At 40.9% G+C, this 23,582-nt stretch overlaps 1 protein-coding gene across 5 annotated transcripts in view; it reads right to left on the reverse strand.

The window, feature by feature from the left end:
• The window catches only part of RASL10B (RAS like family 10 member B), a 180,185-nt gene that overhangs the window by 76,691 nt on the left and 79,912 nt on the right, over positions 1-23,582 (reverse strand). For 3 of the 5 annotated variants that reach the window (XR_012241644.1, XM_073615221.1, XM_073615225.1), the window contains exon 2: positions 1,184-1,383. The exons of 1 other annotated variant lie outside the window; for it this stretch is intronic. The gene's annotated coding sequence lies outside the window, so the exon portion shown is untranslated. The remainder of the gene's footprint in view (positions 1-1,183; positions 1,384-23,582) is intronic. One more of the 5 variants, XM_073615223.1, reaches the window with a different exon arrangement.

A 23,582-nucleotide genomic window follows, 5' to 3' on the forward strand; every position in this document is an offset into this window, starting at 1 on the left:
TTTAGAGTTCCCCTATACAAGTTCAGAAAATATGATGGTGTGTAAATGTTCTGGCACTGCAAACCTTCAGATCTTGGCTGCAGGTGTCTGCTGGCACAGACAATGGTGATCAGATGGGCAGTTCATATTATAATTAGACTGATCAAATCTATCCGGGTGTGCTACCGGAAGGGCACAGTGGCTTGCCAGGTCTCCACTGCTAGTTCAGTGTCTGTGTTCACTCTACCACTGGACAGAGGCTTCAATGTGTTAGTGGTTCTAAATCTACATTTAACACTAGCCCCCCCCCCCCCCCCCAGACTGACAATGCTACTGTCGGCTGTGCCTCCTATGCTCATTCCTCCAGAGTTGAGTCTCACTAACACATGATGCTTGTTATTAGTCAGATCACCAGGTGAAAGCAGGGAGAGAAGCCAGAGAAAAGAAAACTGATGCAGCCATCACATCTAATGATTGGTAAGCCGCAATATATTACATGTTTGGTTGCAGGTTTAATGCTGCTTTAAGTGTTTTGAAGGTTATACTCGCATCTCCAGTAATTAAACTTAAAGTGTTACTAAACCCACAACAGTAAAATCAGTCTATATATGCAGTAAAGCATGTTTGTTATACTCACTGTGGAACATGAGGGGTTAATCCTTTACATTGTGTAGAAAGGTTGTTTGATCCTGTCTCTGAAATCCTCCTCTTCTTCCACTGTCTCCAAAAAATAACCTGATATTTACAGAGCCATGGGACAGGCTGCACATGCTCAGTTAGGTGTATATTGCTAGAGAGTTTTTTTTTTCTTCGGAGGGTGCATGTGATCAGCACAGGGCCAATCAGCACTGTCCAGACATGTCCAGACAGAGGATATGGGGAGAATGAAAATTCCTCCTACAAGCTTTACTAGGAACTGATAGAAGTCACAAGGCTGCTATATACTGCTGATGAGAAAAGGTATTTATCAGTTTATATTTACTAAAATAATTGAATTCCCATGCTGTGTACTGAGGAAAACCAGATATAGTGAATGCAGGTTCTGCGTTTAGTAACACTTTAAACAAGTGGGTTCCACCGAAAACAAGGGGTAAGAGGGGGAGGGCTAGAGAGAAGAGGGGAAAGGGAGGACGGACATGGTAAGAGGGAATGAAGAGGGCTTTCAAAATGTTATTTTTTTAGTATTCACATTCCCTTTAAATACCTCTGAGATGAATCTTCACAAAACAAGCTTGTTTACAGACAGTAGAGGTTGTATGCTCAAGACTGCTCAAAAGTGTTCAGGGCCGCCCCAAACTTTCAGCCAAGATGGAGACACAAGGCAGCAAAACGGATATTTTATTTGCAACATCAGTGGTAATGCAGGTGAAGGAAAGGAACAAACCTCATGGAGCTTCAATATTTCTATATGAAAACAGAAATGTGAAATGACAATCAATATATATTGCAGTTAGGTTGAAGAAAAACAATTTAAATAGTGGAATAATGTTCTTCTAATATAACCTACCAGACACAATTTGTGATTAAAGTGGTCAAAAATATTCTTCACTCTCTAACTGCAGTGCTGATTATATCTCTCAAAACCAAATCAATTGTACCTTGCATTTTGGCTGGTAGAGCATATTATTCATGCAATAAGAGGTCTTGGTTCGTGACCAAGCTGTATTGCTCAACACCAATAAAATGTAAAGTCACTGACCTAGTTTTAGAGGCAGGACTTACGTTCGCTACACCAGGATCCGGGTTATGTCCCTTCCAGTATGCCACATCCAGTATTTGGTATCAGGATATTATATGGTTTGTTCTTTGTTATTTGACTGAAAAAATCCTACACTATATAGTGCTTTTTTCCTTTGGGTCTTCATGGTGTGATGGCTATGTGGAGGGATTAAAGAGAGATTAAGGTGGTGCAGATCGAGAGTTCCTAAAGTGCCCGGGCCATTTTTGGTATAAGAGGAGGATCTGTGGAATGGCGATAAAATGCATAATGACCTGCTTTTTAATTTAAGGGTTCGCTCCTATCTGATCAGTGTGCATTGTGATATGGTCTTACCATGTGTATATGCATGGTCTTGGTAAAGAAAATCATCAGAAAAAATTCTTTAGTCTGCAAGTTCACATGGAGGAGCTGCAGAGATCCACAGATCAGGTGGGAGAATCTGTCCACAGGACAACTATTAGTAGTGCACTCCACAAATTTGGCCTTTATGGAAGAGTGGCAAGGAGAAAGCCATTGCTGAAAGAAAGACATAGGAAGTCCTGTTTGCAGTTTGCGAGAAGCCATGTGGGGGACACAGCAAACATGTGGAAGAAGGTGCTCTGGTCAGATGAGACCAAAATTGAACTTTTTGGCCTATAAGCAAAAGGCTTTGTGTGGCAGAAAACTAACACTGCACATCAACCTGAACACACCATCCTCATAGTGAACACATGGAGTGGCAGCATCATATTTTGGAGATGCTTTTCTCCAGCAGGGACAGGGAAGCTGGTCAGAGTTGATGGGAAGTTGCCAAATACAGGGCAATCTTAGAAGAAAACCTGTTAGAGTCTGCAAAAGACTTGAAACTGGGGCAAAGGTTCACCTTCTAGCAGAACAATGACCCTAAACATACAGCCAGAGCTACAATGAAAATGGTTTAGATCAAAGCATATTCATGTGGTAGAATGGCCCAGTCAAAGTCCAGACCTAAATCCAATTTAGAATCTGTGGCAAGACTTGAAAATTGCTTTTCATGGATGCTCTCCATCCAATTTGACAGAGCTTGGCAAAAATGTCACTCTCTAGATGTGCAAAGCTGAGACATACCCAAAAAGACTTGCAGCTGTAATTGCAGCGCAAGGTGGTTCTACAAAGTATTGACTCAGGGGGGCTGAATACAAATGCACGCCACACTTTTCAGATATTTATCTGAATGTGGAAAATTTCAAAAGGTATGAATACTTTTTCAAGGCACTGTACATATATATATTGGCAATAAATTGCACTATTATTTTTCTAATGGTTTTCAGGTTTAAGTTATTTTGATTTTGGACATAAGCACATGCACTTTAGCACATATTTTGCACACCCAGCTCCCTGATACCAATGAAAGCAGAGCTGAGCCCCACCAGTGGCTGAGGAATTCGGTGTGCAGAAGGAGCCCGCTCACATGCATAAATTGTTCCTTATTTAAAACCCCTGCGTTTCTGAAGACACAGGGTTCAAGGCTGATCTGAGGTTTAAAGGTGAAGGGTCTGCAGCTGATGTGATGTGTGAAAGTGAATGAAGTATTTAAAAAGTAAAAAGTGGCAAGTGTCAGAGACTCCTAACCCTTTATTTTTGCACTCCTCAATTATTATATAATAAGAATATTAATAAGATTAGCTTGCCATTAGCAATACAACTATGAGTGCATAAATTGAAGAACAAATTCTAAGACTAGGGGGCACTAATATGACTGCTCCGAATGGCCTTCAGTGGGCTTAAAACATCATAAACTGTAGTCTTAACGGTCATTTAAATCCTTCTTCAAGTTAAAGCAAAGGTTAGGAGCCCTTCTAACTTGGACATGCGGCTGAAGCCTGCTTGGGACTGCATGGTGTGCTTTTCTGACCCCTTTTATTGCAAAGAATTTTACTGCAACCCAGTCAGTACCACTTTATCAATAGACTGTATGGTAAAACCCTCCAGGCTCACCAATCTTTGGGAACAATGAATAGAGATATTCCTAACATATCTGATCATGCCTTGTATGAATTTTCTGTCTCAACTTTACCACTGATATATCTGCAAGAGATAAGCTTACTCAACTACTTCCCTATTTAAAATGGTCAAACCCTTTGAAAACTATTAAAACGTAGATGAAGATATTTTACATATGGTATGGGTTTGTGATAAAACTTGACCCAGCACAGATAACCACTTTTATTTGCCAGAATTTTGCCATCCCCAGTGTTTTTATTCCAGAAGGGTAAGTTTTAGATAATTTTTTGGTTAACTGGGTCTCAGGGATTCCAAAAAACCTTTTTACGTTTTCTTCACTTTTATGGCGGAAAAACAGTAGTGCTAGATTGGACACTGAGCCCTTATACATTAACATCTGAAAAGGATTACTCAATACATTTTTGCCCCTTTAAAGTATAACTAATGAGGTATGTGGGTGCACTATTAGGTTTGACAAAATGTAGGGAGAATGGGTCAGTTGTATTAAAGTGGACGTAAACCCGATTCATGAAATTTGACCTAGGCACATATATCTCTAGTGTTTTCTTATCTCTCTCCAAAGCACTAAGCAGTTTTGTTTTTCTGTTATCAGCATGATAACTTCTGACAAATTTGCCGAGACGGGAGATAAAAGCAGCCTGAAGTTTGTGTCAGGGGAGGTTGCTATAAATAGATTAGCATAGAGCTTGTCTTGTCACAGCACAGTTCTGCAAGTCTGTGCCTTTGTGGAGGCAGTGCTGTATTTAGGCCTAGGCCAAAAAGGCCCAGGCCAAGGGTAGCGAAAAAGCACAAATGCAGGCTCCGGCGGCCAGCTTGCTGTAGTGGTATTGTGGTGTGATGGTGTTCTTGGCCGAGGGGGAGCGACTCACGCCCCCCATAAGCAGACGGTGACTGGCTGCCAGGACAGCAGGTCAAATTGAGTAAATTACTATTACTCTTGTAATGTGCACATGCATGGGATCACTTTATTGCAATATCATGATCTGTATATTCATTTCCATATTGAGCACAGATTGGCTGCTTGGGTGCATGTGCCAAGCAGCCAATCTGTGCTCAATATGGAAATGAATATACAGATCATGATATTGCAATAAAGTGATCCATGCTACAAACTCATTAAACAGTCCACCTTCAGTGAGAGTTCATGTACTTCAAACTTTGCAGTACATGAACTTTCACTAAAGGTGGACTGTTTAATGAGTTTGTAGCATGGATCACTTTATTGCAATATCATGATCTATATAATAATGACTTTCACTGAATGTTGACTGTTTCATGAGTAATTGTATTAAATTCAGCATGTGCAAAGTGCTCCATGCATGCTGAAATCAATTCAAACTCATTAAAGAGGTTAAGGCTGCACTGATTGCCACTGATTAGGCGGCACTCTTAAGCTGCACTGATAAGCTACAGTGATGGGCACTGATGAGGCCGCACTGATGGCCACTGATAACCTGCACTGATGAGGCTGCATTGATGGGCACAGATGAGGCTGCATTGATGGGCACTGATGAGGCTGCATTGATGGACAACGATAAGGCTGCATTGCTGGGCACCAATGAGGAGGCATTGATGGGCGCTGATGAGGAGGCATTGATGGGCACTGGTGAAGCTGCGATGATGGGCACTGGTGAGGTTGTGCTGATGGGTACTGGCGAGACTGCCCTGATGGGCACTGGTGAGACTACATTTATGGGCACTGGTGAGGCTGCATTGATGGGCACTGCTGAGGCTGCATTGATGGGCACTGGTAAAGCTGCATTGATGGGCAACGGTGAGGCTGCGCTGATGGGCACTGGTGAGGCTGCGCTGATGGGTACCAATGAGGCTCCATTGATGGGCACAGGTGAGGCTGCATTGATGGGAACCTGTGAGGCTGCGCTGATGGGCACCGGTGAGGCTGCGCTGATGGGCACTGGTGAGGCTGTGCTGATGGGTGCCAGTGAGGCTACATTGATGGGTACTGATGAGGCTGCATTGATGGGTACTGATGAGGCTGCATTGATGGGCAGTGATGAGGCTACACTTGGTACCCACTTTTAATGTAGAGAGAGGAAGAAGTGGAGCTCTAAGACGAAAAGGTGGAGCCTAAAAGGGAAGGGGTGTAGTTTGCAGATGACAGGGCAGGTCTTAAACTGAAAGAGGTGTGACCTTGACAAGAAGGGGTGGGTCATAATCAAATTAGGGGTACATGGGTTTAGTCAGGCCTAGGGCAGCACAAAACCTAAATACACCACTGTGTGCAGGGGGTGCCTTTCCTCCAATCAGCTGTCTCCCAGTGTAAACCAAGACTACACTCACAGTGCAGAATGAGGAAGTAAAAATTCTAACACAATGTAAGCATACTAAAGAATATAGCAAGGGAAAGACAGCAGATATGCAAGTAAAACTTATGTAGGGAGATTTGTTTAATCTCTGTGTATCATCTGAGGCTGTTCACTTCACTGGGTATATGTGAGGGTTTACATCCACTTTAACTTATGTGAACATCAGACTTCGCTGTGATCTTTTTAGGTTTCATTGAGGTCTATGTACAATCTGTAGCATTTCTGTACCAGGAAAAACATTCCATTATTTATTTCATTTTTACACTAATGCATTTGTATATCTGTTTTATGTTGATATTTACCCAGCCTCTGTATGACATAGTAAGGAGAAACATTCTAATGCTCCCAAAAGAAAAAGGAGGAATTGGTTTCCCTGACCCAGTGAGATATCAGGAAGAGTCACAACTAGCTAGAGTGGTGGAATGGTGTGCTCATGAGAGGAAACCACATGTACAAATAGAACAAGCGACAGTTAAAATCCCTCTAGAGGGGCTGGCATGGATAGCAAAATCAAAATTACCTACAACAGTGAAAAAACATCCCTTGATAGGTGCAACTATTCGCACTATCAACATAGTTTTCAAAAAGACAAATCTTTCAGCTTACCCAAGCCCTATGACTCCGGTACTGGGTTCTCTAGATTTTCAACTGGGCCTATTAGATCGGAGTTATGAGGCTTTAAAACAAAGGGGAAGAAATAAGATCATTCCCTTTTCTAGGGATAACCGCCTGATGTCACGAGGTGAGATAGAGGGAGAAGTGTCACCTGAATTAGACTATTTTAGGGCAATGCAGCTAGGGGCCTTTATCCGCTCAAAAATTAAAACTTACCCAACGGTACAGGAGTTATCAAGTTTTGAACAGAGGTGTTTAGATGGAGAAAATATGAGACACTCTCTATCACATTGCTACGAGGTATTAACGAATCAAGAAGCTCCTCAGGAGCTTAACTTTATCCAGGCTTGGGAGAGAGAGTTAGGAGTAACGTTCTCCCAAAGTCAGAAGGTTAAAATTCTGAAATCCACACATAAGACATCGATTGCTAGCAGATACCAAGAGGGAGGATATAAAATCCTCACTAGGTGGTATAGAACACCCTCTGTTCTACATAAAATATTCCCACAGGCCTCAGATGTGTGTTGGCGTTGTATGAGAGTGGAGGGTACTATGCTGCACATATTTTGGGAATGTGAGAAGATTAAGGAGTTTTGGGAAATGGTGGAGGAAACGATTAAGGAAATTACAGGTGTGTCTCTTGGGAATAGCCCGGCTGCATTTCTATTAAATGACGTTCCCCTGTCGGTGGAAAAATATAAGAACTCTTTACTCAAACACCTTCTTACGGCGGCGAAAGCCTGTATACCGGCTCTGTGGAAGAGTTCAGCCCCCCCGACCAAATCACAATGGTGGGCCAGGATTATGGAAATCCAACAAATGGAAAATTTGACATTGATGTTGAAAGAACAAGATGAGAAATATTGGAGGATATGGACTCCCTTCCTGGACTACAGAAGTAGAGAACAGGCGAGGTAGACTATATGCGATCGGACAGGAATGAGGAGGGGGCACCCGGAGGGGGGTTCTTCCCCTTTTTTTTTTTTTTTTTTGGGGGGGTGGGGGTTGATTTAAGAGGTTGGGAGAAAAGGGAAATAATAATATATGTTTATAGGGTAGATGTGATTGAGTTCCACCTAGCAGAAAAAGCATTATGTGGTTAGATTATGATAAATGGAGATGTTAGAGAAGATATGAAGACTATGTGCAATACTTTATGTGGAATGTATTATATGCTATTGAAAATAAAGAATTAAAAAAAAAAGAATATAGCAAGGGAAAGACAGCAGATATGCAAGTAAAACTTATGTAGGGAGATTTGTTTAATCTCTGTGTATCATCTGAGGCTGTTCACTTCACTGGGTATATGTGAGGGTTTACATCCACTTTAACCTATGTGAACATCAGACTTCGGTGTGATCTTTTTAGGTTTCATTGAGGTCTATGTACAATCTGTAGCATTTCTGTACCAGGAAAAACATTCCATTATATATTTCATTTTTACACTAATGCATTAGTATATCTGTTTTATGTTGATATTTACCCAGCCTCTGTATGACATTAATTGATGAACCAGACCTTGTTCAATAAATTTACTGTTAAAGGAAAAAAGGGACTACAGTGCTCTATTGTTCACTGGTACAGCAATTGTCTATTTTGCTTGTAAAAATGAGTTAATGTATACAAGTTTGCTGACCCCTGTATTAGAATATAATGCAAGCCTACTGAACACATTTGCATCTTTTTAATCTGATGCATGTGTTTTTTTTTTATAAGACTTTGCAAATCTAGTATAACTTTGCTTTGAGCAAAATCAAAAGTTGATCCCTTCTCTTCTCCCTTCTAATGATATGGGTACTTGGATCTTTGCCATGTGCAGTCAGGTTTCAGTCACAGATCCTGCCGATCAAACATTCCTCTGCAGGTTGGCTCTAATGAAAAACATTGTGGAAACACCAATACTAGTTTTTTTTTGTTATTTACTGTAATTAGCAGTATGTATGCAGACAACTACATGGCACAAAGGCAAAATACACACACAAATATTTGGAACTTAAGGTTTCATGGTAAAGGGGGAGAGGAACTGACAGGTTTGAGATTGGATAAAATAAGGTACAAGGTCCCTGGTTGACCAATATCCATTACATTGCATTTCAAACAACATAATGTTACACTACAATGATAAAAACCGAGACTTGGTTCCCCAGAACAACAGCATACTAGCACATGTAATCCTTATGTTAATGAAAGCATGAACACGAGTCTTCCAAGTTTAAGGCAGTGATACAACTGTACATTGGCAGCTTAGTCTGGCTTTTTAAATTAACTGAATTATTTCAAGTAGGGATATTTGAATAGGAACTGTCACAAAATAAAATCTGCGAGAATATAGTATGATATTTTATATTTCTAACTGATGGTCAGCAAGTTTACCAAGCCCACACTTGAAGCCTTACCACTGCACCCCTAGTAAAGATTAGAGATTTGATTAATGCTGGCATTTTAAATAAATCAAAATAAAAACTGTATTTTACCCTCTACCTAAAATGTAAAAGTAAAAGTAAATAGTGGCGCTGATATTGAAATATGACAATCAATACTGTAAAATAAACAAACATAAATGAAATAACACCCTGTGATAAGTGAAAGTCACTGTGAATATTAGTGACAGAAGTGACACAAATTAAAGTCCATAAAATAATCCAAATTTTGACTCTGTGACTTCAAAAATATCTTTCTATAGCAGTTGTAATAGTCCAGATCTTCCATTACACCAAATGTAAAAGTGCCTCCGCTCCCCTTAAGAAACGCACTCACCGGCTTTAGGTGCTCTGCACTCTCATGCTCGGCATATACACTTTTACCCTTAAAGGGTTAAATCATCCTACCGATATCCAACTGTGCATACGGAAAAAGATCTCTCCACATGAAAATAAAATAAGTGCTCCAATAGTGTGATAATGTTTAAAACAATTTAATGAATTAAAACAAATCTCCACCTATTGCACTCACATAGATCCAAATAAAGTAAACATAAAAACAATCCTCCTGTTATCAGCAAATGGTGGTATATTGCGGTCGCAGCGGACCCGCAGTGTACGACCTGTATGTCACCCTCACTGACTTATCAGACTCGGATCGTAACTTCCGGTTTGATGCCAGATATCACAGCTGGTTGCCGTACAGCCACGCCCCAACGTGTTTCGTCATCACAACTTATTCATGGGATTGATATTTTATATTACATTTAATATACCAAGTCACAATAGTCTAATTATTCTAATGAATACAAAGAAGGTGCTATCAAATATTCTAATGAAATATCTGTATGTGTGCTGTGAAATTGCAGGAATCTGTTTAATTAAAGAATGCAATGTGTGGAGTGGGCTATTAATACATTTGATATTACATTTACAGCTTTGTCATACATAAACACCACATTGTGGGCTCTGCCTTGTTGGCAAGTAATGCAGTCGGGTCATTAGTTGTTGCTGCCAGGTCAACTGAAGCGAGACGTGACAGCTTCTCACAGTCACAGCTCTAAGCCCACGTAAACTTCAGAACATGATGATTTCATTACAAACCAAGGAACAGCCAAAACCGAATGCAAGCAGGAAGTACACAACAGTTGGCCTGGCATTTTTAATTGGATTTAGGTGACTAAGCTGGACTGGCAGTTTATAGTTTTACCTTTGACTACTAACTGGACACCTGCTGGAAAATAACTACATACGTTATATACGGTTTAGTAAAGATTGTATCATAACAACAGTCAGGATTTTAGAGAAATGTTCTTTATAAACATCCTATTCATCAACCAAGTTACATTTTCTTGTATAATTTTATTTGCAGACATAATAATTTTCCAAGCTGCTTTTTCTATACAGTTGGTCTGTGTTATATTATATTAGTATATAAGCAAGGTTTAAAAAAACAAGACCTTAGAATTCTTTCTGCACTGACCTAACTAGTAAAAGCAGGAATATATATTTTATATATATATTTTATATATATATATATAAATATATATATATATATATATATATATATATATATATATACACATATATACACACACACATCTAACAAAAGTGAGTACACCCCTCACATTTTTGTAAATCTTTTATTATATCTTTTCATGTGACAACACTGAATAAATGACACTTTGCTACAATGTAAAGTAGTGAGTGTACAGCTTGTATAACAGTGTAAATTTGCTGTCCCCTCAAAATAACTCAACACACAACCATTAATGTTTAAACCGCTGGCAACAAAAGTGAGTACACTCCTAAGTAAAAATATTCAAATTGGGCCCAAAGTCTCAAAATTTTGTGTGGCCATCAATATTTTCTAGCACTGCCTTAACCCTCTTGGGCATGGAGTTCACCAGAGCTTCACAAGTTGCCACTGAAGTCCTCCTGCACTCCTCCATGACGACATCACAGAGCTGGTGGATGTTAGAGACCTTGAGCTCTTCCACCTTCCATTTGAGGATGCCCCACAGATGCTCAGTAGGGTTTAGGTCTGGAGACATGCTCGGCCAGTCCATCAACTTTACCCTCAGCTTCTTTAGCAAGGCAGTGGTCGTCTTGGAGGTGTGTTTGGGGTCGTTATCATAGTGGAATACTGCCCTGCGGCCCAGTCTCAAAAGGGAGGGGATCATGCTCTGCTTCAGTATGTCACAGTACATGTTGGCATTCATGGTTCCCTCAATGAACTGTAGCTCCCCAATGCCGGCAAGGACTCATGGAGCCCCAGACCATGACATTCCCACCACCATGCTTGACTGTAGGCAAGACACACTTGTTTTTGTACTCCTCACCTGGTTGCCGACACAAAGGCTTGACACCATTTGAACCAAATAAGTTTATCTTGGTCTCATCAGACCACAGGACATGGTTCCAGTAATCCATGTCCTTAGTCTGCTTGACATCAGCAAACTGTTTGCGGGCTTTCTTGTGCATCATCTGTAGAAAAGGCTTCCTTCGGGGAAGACAGCCATGTAGACCAATTTGATGAAGTGTGCAGTGTATGGTCTGAGCACTGACAGGCTGACTCCCCACCCCTTCAACCTCTACAGTAATGCTGGCAGCACTCATACGTCTATTTCCCAAAGACAACCTCTGGATATGACGCTGAGCACATGCACTCAACTTCTTTGGTCGACCATGGCGAGGCCTGTTCTGAGTGGAACCTGTCCTGTTAAACCGCTGTATCATCTTGGCCACCGTGCTGCAGCTCAGTTTCAGGGTCTTGGCAGTCTTCTTATAGCCTAGGCCATTTTTTTTCAGATCCTCAGAGAGTTCTTTGTCATGAGGTGCCATGTTGAACTTCCAATGACCAGTATGAGAGAGTGAAAGTGATAACACCAAATTTAACACACCTGCTCCCCATTCACACCTGAGACCTTGTAACACTAACGAGTCACATGACAACAGGGAGGGAAAATGGCTAATTGGGCCCAATTTGGACACTTTCACTTAGGGGTGTACTCACTTTTGTTACCAGTGGTTTAGACATTAATGGCTGTGTGTTGAGTTATTTTGAGGGGACAGCAAATTTACACTGTTATACAAGCTGTACACTCACTACTTTACATTGTAGCAAAATATCATTTCTTCAGTGTTGTCACATGGAAAGATATAATAAAATATTTACAAAAATGTGAGGGGTGTACTCATTTTTGTGAGATACTGTGTGTATATATATATATATATATATATATATATATATATATATATATACACTGTACCTTTTGGACTTTTCTAAGTCCAGAGAGAGCAGTCTGCAAGCTTGATAGCTGCAGCAGGAATGGTGCTGTCCAGCCAAGTTCCCACCATCCAGCTGTCCAAGGTAATCATGAGATTGTTGATCTTGTTGGTGAGTGATCTTTTGTTTTTGAAAAATACGCTGCAAAGCTGGTTTGTGTACATAAGCTTTTACCCTAGCTCTTAAGCCTAGCACACATGGGCCAAATGTCAGGCGGCATTGGCTGGTTCAATAGAAATTGGCCAACATTTGCCTCGTGTGCATGGTAGCTAGTCCGAGGGACTGGCTCCTGGTCAGCTCCCTGAGTGGGGGGGTCTTCCCCTGTCAGAACACAACAGCACAGCAAGGAAGATCACTATACTAACAGCGGCTCAGGCCTGAGCTGACATTTTTTTTTTGTTCAACTAAAAAATAAATCTAGTGGTGTGTAGGAGGCTTTAGGACGGCCATACACAGAGCAAATTTCTTTCCTGCAACCACAGCGTTGATGTGGGACTCCCTCCTACTAAACCGGCTGAGATTCAAACCATATATGGACAGCCTTAGACCAGCTCTCTTGCCCTGGCTTTGCTTTCCATATCTACTCCACCCTCGTAGTTTCTCTGGTGAGATGGTAATAACTCTCTTGCCTTGTTCAATCATTATCTAATTTTTATGCATCTTTTTCTCGGACAAATTGTGTTCACAACTTCTTTCAACAAATTCTTAACTAATATTATCTAATTATTTATTGGTTTATGTAACTTGGTGATAACAGTCACCTTACTCTAAATAAAGATTGTGGAATTTACTTTTACTAAATTGTATCTATAAACAATGACTGGTGCCTAACTACTAATACTGCTGAGACACATTGCTCACTGGACTTGGAATGTGTCAGAGTGAAATGCAGACCATTTTTTTATACCAAAACTAAGGTCATAATCACAACTATGTATATACCCCCAAAAGCAAATGCTAATCTAGTTCTGGAGTAATTACATAATGTTTTTAACATCCAGCTGAATGCGTATCCAGAGGGGATTGTGATTGCGGCTGAGGACTTAAACCACTTGCTTACTGGGCACTTAAACCCCCCTCCTGTCCAGACCAATTTTCAGCTTTCAGCGCTGATGCACTTTGAATGACAATTGCGCGGTCATACAACACTGTACCCAAATGAAATTTTTATCATTTTTTTCCCCCACAAATAGAGCTTTCTTTTGGTTGTTTTTGATCACCTCTGCGGTTTTTATTTTTTGTTAAAAAAATGTAAAAAGATCGAATTAAAAAAAAATATATAATTTTTTTATATTTTGTTATAAAATTTTGCAAACAGGTAATTTTTCTCCTTCGTTGATGTACGCTGATGAGGCGGCACTGATGGGCACCGATAGGTGGCAGTGATGAGCACTGATGGGTGGCAATAATGGGCACTGATCGGTTACACTGATAGGCAGCACTGCTAGGTGGCACTGACTGGCTCCACTGGTGGGCATTGATAGGTGGCACTTGTGGGCATTGATAGGTGGCACTCATGGGCATTGATAGGTGGCACTGGTGGGCACTGGCAGGTGGCAATGGCAGGTGGCACTGGCAGGGGGTACTGGTGAGCACAGATGAGGCAGAATTGCCTCTTGCTCTTCGGGACCAATCTCCCTTGCACATAAGCCGGTGACCGGCTTTTTTTTTCTCCTCGCACTGTCAGTGTGAGGAGTAAAAAAAGAACGATTACCGAGCTTTTGTTTACATCATGTGATCAGCTGTCATTGGCTGACAGCTGATCACGTAGTAAGGGTCCGGGATTGGCCCCTTACTCAAATCTGTGATCACCCGAGTCTCAGTGACTCGGTGATCACAGCGCGTGCAGGGAGCATGCAAAGGGGAGGCCGTCATATGACGGCCTCCCGGAAATTCAGATCCGCGCTGTGGCTGTCATTTGGCTATAGCGTGATCGCCATGTGGTTAATCACACAGAGCTGAAGATGATATTAGCTAAATGCTATAAAACTGGGAATTTCCCAATGCGAGAAAATAACATCTTGGACCAAGTATAAACAAATATCCTTAAAGCATACAAAACTACCTTGTTACCATATCATGATCAATCAGCCCACGTCTCACTGATGATGATCCCATCTTCCAAATCTATAATCTGCAGAACAAGACTGTCTAAAGTCTGGAGTGAGGAAACCCCCACACTCTTGCAGGATTGCCTTACAATCACAGACTGGGACATGTTTCGCAAGGTGCAAATTTACAGGAATTTACCTCATTGGTTTTGGCCTATATGCGCTTCTGTACTGGGAGTGTACTAATCACTAAAACCATCAAGGTGCGTCTACATGAAAAGTCATGGCTGGATAGAGAAGTAGGGCTCTGCTCAAAGAATGAGAAGCTGTCTTTAAATCAGGTGACTCATCAGCCTACAGAACTATTGAGGTTTTATTTAGAACAGTGGCCATCAACCCGGTCCTCAGGGCCCACTAACAGGCCAGGTTTTATGTATTACCTAGGGGAGTTGCAGACTAGAATACTGCAATCACTGAGCAGCAAATGATATTACCTGTGATGTATTTCAGTTATCTTGCAAACCTGGCCTGTTAGTGGGCCCTGAGGACAGGGTTGATGACCACTGATTTAGAACATAAATACAAGCAGCACATTGAAAGCCATCTTAAGGTGGGAGTAATCAGTACAGCAAAACAAACACTCTTGCGCACGAATGTGTTAGCCAGGCAGTTCAAAGTACAGGATGGACAATAACTTTCGGCCTTGCTGCCCTCCAGGACAAGGATATCCTAGCAATCAAACGGAAAAACAGAAAAGAGAGGGCGCACCAGCCTTGTGCATTATCCTTTGACACATTTATTAAGAAAAAACATAATTAAAAACTATTCACAAAGGTAGATAGAAAATCACACTTGTAACAGTCTTTGACTTGTGACAGTCTGTCCACTGATAGCAGTCTCCAGATCCTAGGAAGAGGACATGCAAACCGCTGCTGGCTGACGCGTTTCAAAAGGGTACACCTTCTTCTTCAGAGCCTAACAGTGTCCATCTCTTACAGCTGCTTAAATACATGTGCTCATCTAGGAGGCACAAATCGAATTGACTCCAGTGCCCTTCCTTTGTTTGTGGGCGGTCCAAAGGCGGACCTTAGCTTGGCACCTTGGAAACCCCCCATATATGCATACACATTTATATATACACACACATAGAGGCATACAACACATGCACCCAATACTGCACATCTAAAAGTGTACTTGTTCCTAAACTAGCCCATATGCATAGTTGTAACGCATTCATGACACATTCCTAAATACACATGGTATCACACATTAGAGATCATGGATTGCTAGACATGTTCTAATCTTACGCACCCGCATATATGAACCACGTGTATAAGCAAAGTTCATGCACAATAAGCTGCAGACAGAAGACATCAGGGTGCAAACTGGACCAACAACAGCAACAATGCCACCCGCATTGACATCCATACTGCCCTAGCGGAGACCATATCGGATCCATCACCCGAGGGTACGAATCTCCTCTCCCTCATTCACTCTAGTCCTCATCTCGATTGCATAATGTGTACAATCGCTTGTCTCAAAGGATGCCTTACCTTCGAGGGGTGCTGCAATACCTATAGGCAGCGAGTGAAACGTGCGCCATGTTGGTTGTTTCTTTGTGCGGTCCAGATGGCGGAAGTGTAATCTAGACATCATTTCCTGTGCGTCACTTATGGGATCTACATTAGCAGTTGTAGATAACTTCCGCCATATTGTTGAAGGTGCACTATAGAGGTCAAGGCAGACAAGCCTGCCATTTCGTTCGTCCCTCAAAAATAAAACAGTAACATAAGGAGGGAAGGTGGCTTTTCAGGCTTGGAAAAAAGAAGAAAACAAACCGGGGAAAAACAAAGGGAGAGGAAGTTCCTAGCCTAAAAAGTGTTTAGTATATTGTGTCATCAAATAAAGATGGGGACAAGATTCATTTGCATACTCGCATGCAATAGCACTCGCACATACAAAGTGTGTACACATGTGTATACAGAAGGAGCATAGCTGTCAGTTTATTTGTATACAATTTCATAGGTGAATGCATTGTGTGTACGTGGAGAAAAAATAATAATAAATGTAATACTAATACTATATTATACACTGAGAGTGTGTGCCTATAGCTAAAGGGGCACATGCATAGAAGCATACACATCGATATATGATTGTGTCTGTACATATGCACATAGGTGCACATGCCCAGGCACATACATGGATACAGAGATAAAAACATGCACATATGAATATAGATATAAATAATGCATATTTAGTGAACGCAGGATTATGCATTTAGAAATGGTATATAAAAAAGGGTATATAAAAACAAACATCTCTCCGACAAGGAAAATCAAATCCATTAATCGTGTATATAAACCACAAAAATAGAATATTTTCAATCTTTAAAAAATTATAAATGTTTTTTTAAAAAGTCTTTTCTTAAAAAACGTAAAACATATAAAAGATCACAATGAATAGACTTTTAGAAAAAAAAAATAATATATATCTATATCTATATATATATATATATAGATATAGATATAGATATATATCTATATCTATATATATATATAGATATATATATATTCCGATGATAAAAACACACATATATATATATATTTTCTATAGGACAAGAGATATAAAAAAAATGTGAAAATGAATATATGCACGCACAAACATGTGCGTGTTTCTGGGTATTGTATGTTTAATTAGTAGTGGGTATTTTATGATGAAAAAATTATTATTATTATCATAAAAATAATTACATTTTATAAACACATAACTTATAACCTCTAGATTCTAGGTTTTACATTGGGGCAGGCCTAGGTCATAAATTCCTACATTAATGATTATAAACCTGATATTATATATAAAAAATACTAAATACAATAAATGGACGGACATGGGCCTATTCTACAATTAAATCTATACTACTCTCACACTATTTTGTGTATTTCGGGGTCTTCATTGAGGCCTCCGGGGGCAAGGCTGCCAAGGGTGAAAATCCAGTAAGCCTCTCGCTTACATAGCCTCTGGTGTCTCCTCCCCGAGTCTAGCTTTCCCCCGATTGACTCAATTCCAAACACTTTCATGCCTGCAGGATCCCCTTGGTGAGCTTTTAAAAAATGCCAGGAGACTGGGTATTTGTCTCTTAGATTAATAATACCACATTTGTGTTCTCCTATTCTGACCCTCATGGGACACTGAGTTCGACCGATATAGAGACGACCACAAGGGCAGACAATACCATAAACTATATATTCTGCCCCACAGTTCATGAACTGTTTAAGTTTATGGACCCTTCCATCACTCCCTACTACAGTTTTCTTTCTGTGCCACATGTACATGCATGTGCCACAGTTTTTAACACTGCACTTGTAACTCCCTTTTTGGTCGAATATCGTTGACCAAATACTAGTTGGTTTATTAGTGGATATTTTCACCCTGCTTGGAGCTACAAAGCTCCTTAGGTCACGGGGCTTGCGAAAAACAATATTAGGATGATCGGGGAGTGTGTCATCTAGCACAGGGTCGTGTTTGAGAATATTCCAATTTCTTTTAATGATATTCTGAATCTCGAAAGTCTTGTTAGTGTACTTGGTAGAGAATCGAACCTGTTGAATAATCAGGGGTAGTACGGCATAGAGGTTCTTTTTTGTCATCTGGTGGATTATCGTATAGCGCCAAGTATTTGTTAAGAGCTGTCTCTATAAGACTTGCATCATAGCCTTTTTCTTCAAACTTCTGTGTAAGAAACTTACTCTGTTCTAAGTAGTCTTCTTTTTTAGTACACGTACGCCTCAGGCGACAAAATTGTCCATAGGGCACATTTTGTATCCACCTTGGATGGTGATTACTTTTCGCATGTAGGTACGAATTACCTCCGCTAGGTTTAAAATGAGTTTTAGAAAAGATATCACCATCTGGATCTCCCTGGAGTTCTAGATGCAGAAAGACTAGACACTTGTCATCTATGACATGGGTAAATTCTATGCTGAAGGAATTGTTCTTACACTATTCTATAAAGTTGTTAAGATAATGATCTGACCCATTCCAGATTATCAGAATATAATCGATATATCTGGCATACAGGACCAGATTTGCCCGAAAGGATTGTTTTTCCATATATAGGCATTCTCCCAAAGGCCCATAAATATATTTGCATAGCCAGGGGCAAACCTAGCCCCATAGCTGTACCCCTAGTCTGCAAATAGCATTCACCCAGAAATGAAAAATAATCATGTGTAAGGGAAAATCTGACACAGTCAAACAAAAGCTTAGCTTGTAAGGGATTCAGTCTATCATCCTCTATTAGAAAGTGATTCATGGCTCTTAGGCCATATGTGTGGTCGATAGATGTATATAACGAAGCCACATCCAGAGAGAGCCATCTATAGCTAGGCATCCCATTTATAGTTGGACAAAATTTTGAGCATATGGCCGGAATTCCTTACAAAGGATGGTAGATTGGTCACAATATCCTGCAGAAATAATCAATATAACAGCCCAAGTTGCTAGAGAGACTATCCATCCCAACTATTATTGGTCTACCTGGGGGATATGTAAGGCTCTTGTGTACCTTGGGTATGTGATAAAAATGTGGGGTCACAGCATGCCTAATTATACAAGAAGAGATATTCAATTTTTGTAATAACTTCCTTCAATAGTGCCTCATCTAGGAGTATTTTGAGCTCCTTTCTGTACTCCACCATAGGATCTTTTCTTACTTTAGTATAAATTTCAGTGTCACCCAAAAGTCTCCTTGCCTCAGTTACATACTTATCTTTGGGAAAGAGAAGCTGCGCTATATAGAGGTGCAGGCCAACAATGGCTTGTATTTTCCAAGGTAGTGAATTGCAGTTCAAACAAATCCACAAAGAACACCCAGGTGAGCTAGATCCTTATTAAGTGCCACCACCTAATGAAAAACTTGCTTACCAGATGGCAAGCGGATGGCTATAGCCCAGCCAAGGCCTTTGCTTGAGCGAGAGGAACGTCCAGACAGGCACAACCAAATAGATTATCTGTATGCTCCAATCCCTTGATGCCGTGAATCTCCCATGGGCCTCAGTAACTCAAGGATGAGTTCAAAACCTCATAGAAAGGATCTTGCATTCAAATCCTCCTCATTCCTTTCTACTTCTCGGCTTATTGGTAGTAATAATCTTATGCTCCTTAAACTGCCCGTTCACACTGGTGGCTTCACTACAGCTGATTCCAGGGAGGACCCTCCTTCACTCTCTCATTCAGGTTCAGCTCCACTTTTAATCAGTCTGGTTTTGTAACATGGAACAACAAACACAACTACCGTAGTGTTTCTCTGTTGTTACATTTATTAAACCACCCCAAAGAGTTACACTTACAAAGTAAAAACATCAGATAAGCATATAAAACATTGGTTTGTTCTCACAGACTCGGCTCATCCCCTCTATTCACGATTCACCCTCTCATTGGGATTCCTCAGTAGATGACATCTACTGAGGAAGCCCAATCTTTAAAAAAACATTTATAATTTTTTAAAGATTGAAAATCTTCTATTTTTGTGGTATATATACACGATTAATGGATTTGATTTTCCTTGTCAGAAAGATGTTTGTTTTTACATACCATTTCTAAATGCATAATCATGCATTCACTAAATATGCATTATTGATATCTATATTCATATGTGCATGTTTTTATCTCTGTATCCACGTATGTGCCTGGGCATGTGCACCTATGTGCATATGTACAGACACAATCATATATTGATGTGTATGCTTCTATGCATGTGCGCATTAGCCCCTTTAGCTATAGGCACATACTCTCAGTGTATAATATAGTATACAATAGTATTACATTTATTATTTTTTCTCCATGTACACACAATGTATTCACCTATGAAATTGTATACAAATACACTGACAGCTATGCCCCTTCTGTATACACATGTGTACACACTTTGTATGTGTGAGTGCTATTGCATGCGAGTGCACGGATGAATCTTGTCCCCATCTTTATTTGATGACACAATATACTAAACACTTTTTAGGCTAGGAACTTCCTCTCCATTTGTTTTTCCTCGGTTTGTTTGTTTTCTTCTTTTTTCCAAGCCTGAAAAGTCCCCTTCCCTCCTTATGTTACTGTTTTATTTTTGAGGGACGAAAGAAATGGCAGGCTTGTCTGCCTTGACCTCTATAGTGCACCTTCAACAATATGGCAGAAGGTATCTACAACTGCTAATGTAGATCCCGTAAGCAGGCACATGGGAAATTATATCTATATTACACTTCCGCCATCTGGACCGCACAAAGAAACAACCAACATGGTATGCGTTTCACTCGCTGCCTACAGGTATTGCAGCACCCCTCGAAGGTAAGGCATCCTTTGAGACAACGATTGTGCACATTATGCAATTGAGATGAGGACTAGAGTGAATGAGGGAGAGGAGATTCGTACCCTCGGGTGATGGATCCGATATGGTCTCCGCTAGGGCAGTATGGATGTCAATGCGGGTGGCATTGTTGCTGTTGTTGGTCCAGTTTGCACCTTGATGTGTTCTGTCTGCAGCCTATTGTGCTGAACTTTGCTTATACACGTGGTTCATATAGGCGGGTAAGATTAGAACATGTCTAGCAATCCATGATCTCTAATGTGTGATACCATGTGCACTTAGGAATGTGTCACTAATGTGTTACAACTATGCATATGGGCTAGTTTAGGAACAAGTACACTTTTAGATGCGCAGTATTGGATGCATGTGTGTGCATGTGTTGTATGCCTTTATGTGTGTATATATATATGTGTATGCATATATGGTAGGTTTCCAAGGTGCCAAGCTAAGGTCCGCCTTTGAACCACCCACAAACAAGGGAGGGGCACTGGAGTCAATTCGATTTGTGCCTCCTAGATGAGCACATGTATTTAAGCAGCTGTAAGAGATGAACACTCTTAGGCTCTGCCAGCAGCGGTTTGCACATCCTCTTCCTAGGATCTGGAGACTGCTATCTGTGGACAGACAGCCACAAGTCAAAGACTGTTATAAGTGTGATTTTCTATCTACCTTTGTGAGCAGTTTTTAATTATGTTTTTTCTTAATAAATGTGTCAAAGGATAATGCACAAGGCTGGTGCGCCCTCTGTTTTCTGTTTTCCCGTAAGGTGGGAGTAAACTTGACTTAAATATTCTTTTGAAATGGTCTCCCTGCTGGTCTTCCTACCAGTCTTCTTTACAGGTTTGTGCTCTCTGGCCACTTGAATGGCCAGGTCGCAATGGCGTCACTTCATCATGACACACAGAGCGGACCATAAATGTGATCTGAGCTGTGCATGCACCCATCCACTAGGGTCTCTTCTGTTAAACCCTGCCTGTTAGTGGGTATTTTATATGAGAATTTACTACTGCTTTAAGAACAATAACCCTTGTAGCATGCATAAAGGAACAATGTACTCCCTGATACCTTAAATCATTTTTTTGCCTGTGTTGATGTTCAAAATCTCAGAGATGAAAACCTCATTAACCACTTCCCGCCCTGCCTATTGTAATAAGATGACTGAGGAGGAGCTTTGTTATCCTGGGTGGATAATGCCCCCCAGGGGTGCTCAGTGGCATGATCGATTACCGGAACCAGCGGATTACAGTGATTGGTACCAGGCCACTGTGTTTGGCCTGGGATAGTTTGATTGCTGAAATTCAACTTCCAAACGGGTCAACTACTGCTGACGCTCTATTAACCAGACCTTCGCAGAATTCTACAGTAAATTATACGACAATACATTTACCCCTTCAGAACAAGCCTTCCTGGGTTTCTTTGCATCACTTGACTTCCCAACTTTTAGTACCCCCTCAGCAGCTTTCCTTAGATAAACCTTTTACACTGGAGGAGGTAACTACGGCCATATGTTTATTACCAACCAATAAAACTCCAGGCCTTGACGGACTTCCCTCAGAGTGGTACCAGACATACATAGAAGAACTAGCTCCTAAGCTCCTTAAGACATTTTGAGACTCCCTTACACTGGGGAAACTTCCGGATTTTATGAACGAAGCACTTATAGTGGTTATACCCAAACCTGGCAAAGACAATCTGCAGTGTGGGTCCTACCATCCCATATCCCTTTTAAACAATGCTGCAAAAATTCTAGCAAAGATTAGACTTCAGACGGTCATTCTGTCCCTCATACCCCCGGATCAATGCAGGTTTATGCCTGGCAGGATCGCTTTTGACAATATTCGTAGACTGTATTTGCATAACCATAGTGCAGCGCGCGAAACGGGGGTACTGGTCCTATCCCTAGATGTGTTAAAAGCCTTTGACACTGTGAGCTGGCCCTTTCTTTGGGAAGCTATAGCAGGAGTGGGTATTGGTCCACATTTTATTCAATGGGCCGTCTATTATATGCAGACCCAAAGGCCAGGGTCCGCACTAACAGGGACATCTGTGAACCATTTTCCTTGAGGAGGGGTACCAGGCAAGGGTTCCCTCTCTCTTCACTCCTGTTCGCACTGGCCATTGATCTGTGGGTCCTGGTGGTGCGACAGACGTCAGAGATAGGGGGCATCCGTTTTAGTCCACTGGAGATTTCCCTCTATGCAGACAATGCCCTTATATATTTGGATGGTAGAGAGAGCTCATTTCATAAATTGCTAAGTGTTGTGGAGGAGTTTGGTGCAGCATTGGGACTACAGGTGGGATGGGAAAAATCGCAAGCCTTTCTTATAGGCCCCCCCTTTCCTAGTGATTATCTGCAAAGGTCGCATATTCAATTTATTTCCTCCTTCAAATATCTAGGTATTCAAATACATGCTGACATCTCTAAATATGAAGAACTTAACCTCACTCCTATAGTCAAACAAATGATAGATAGGTTTCATATCTGGTCGTCATTGCCCTTTAATCCAATTGGTTGCTTAAACGTATTCAAAATGATTTTTCTACCAAAACATCTATATTGTTTTCGAGCTGCCCCAGTCTTTTTCACTAAAAGTTTTTTGGGAAAATAAACTCCACTCCCCTCCTTTGTCTGGAATGGCTTCCAACCTCGTATAGCCAGATCCTCCTTACAGGCAGCAAAGACCGCGGGCGGCTTGCCCAAACTTAAGAAACTATTTTCTTGCTTCCCAACTTACCTATGTCCATGCCTGGTTACATTCTGACCCACTGACTCCTGCTACGGCACTTTTATTGACCCTATTTGAACCTCCTACCTCTCTATGGAATGAACTCCATAGATC

This window comes from Aquarana catesbeiana, linkage group LG02 (genome assembly GCF_042186555.1).
Source record: "Aquarana catesbeiana isolate 2022-GZ linkage group LG02, ASM4218655v1, whole genome shotgun sequence".
Lineage (NCBI taxonomy): Eukaryota > Metazoa > Chordata > Amphibia > Anura > Ranidae > Aquarana > Aquarana catesbeiana.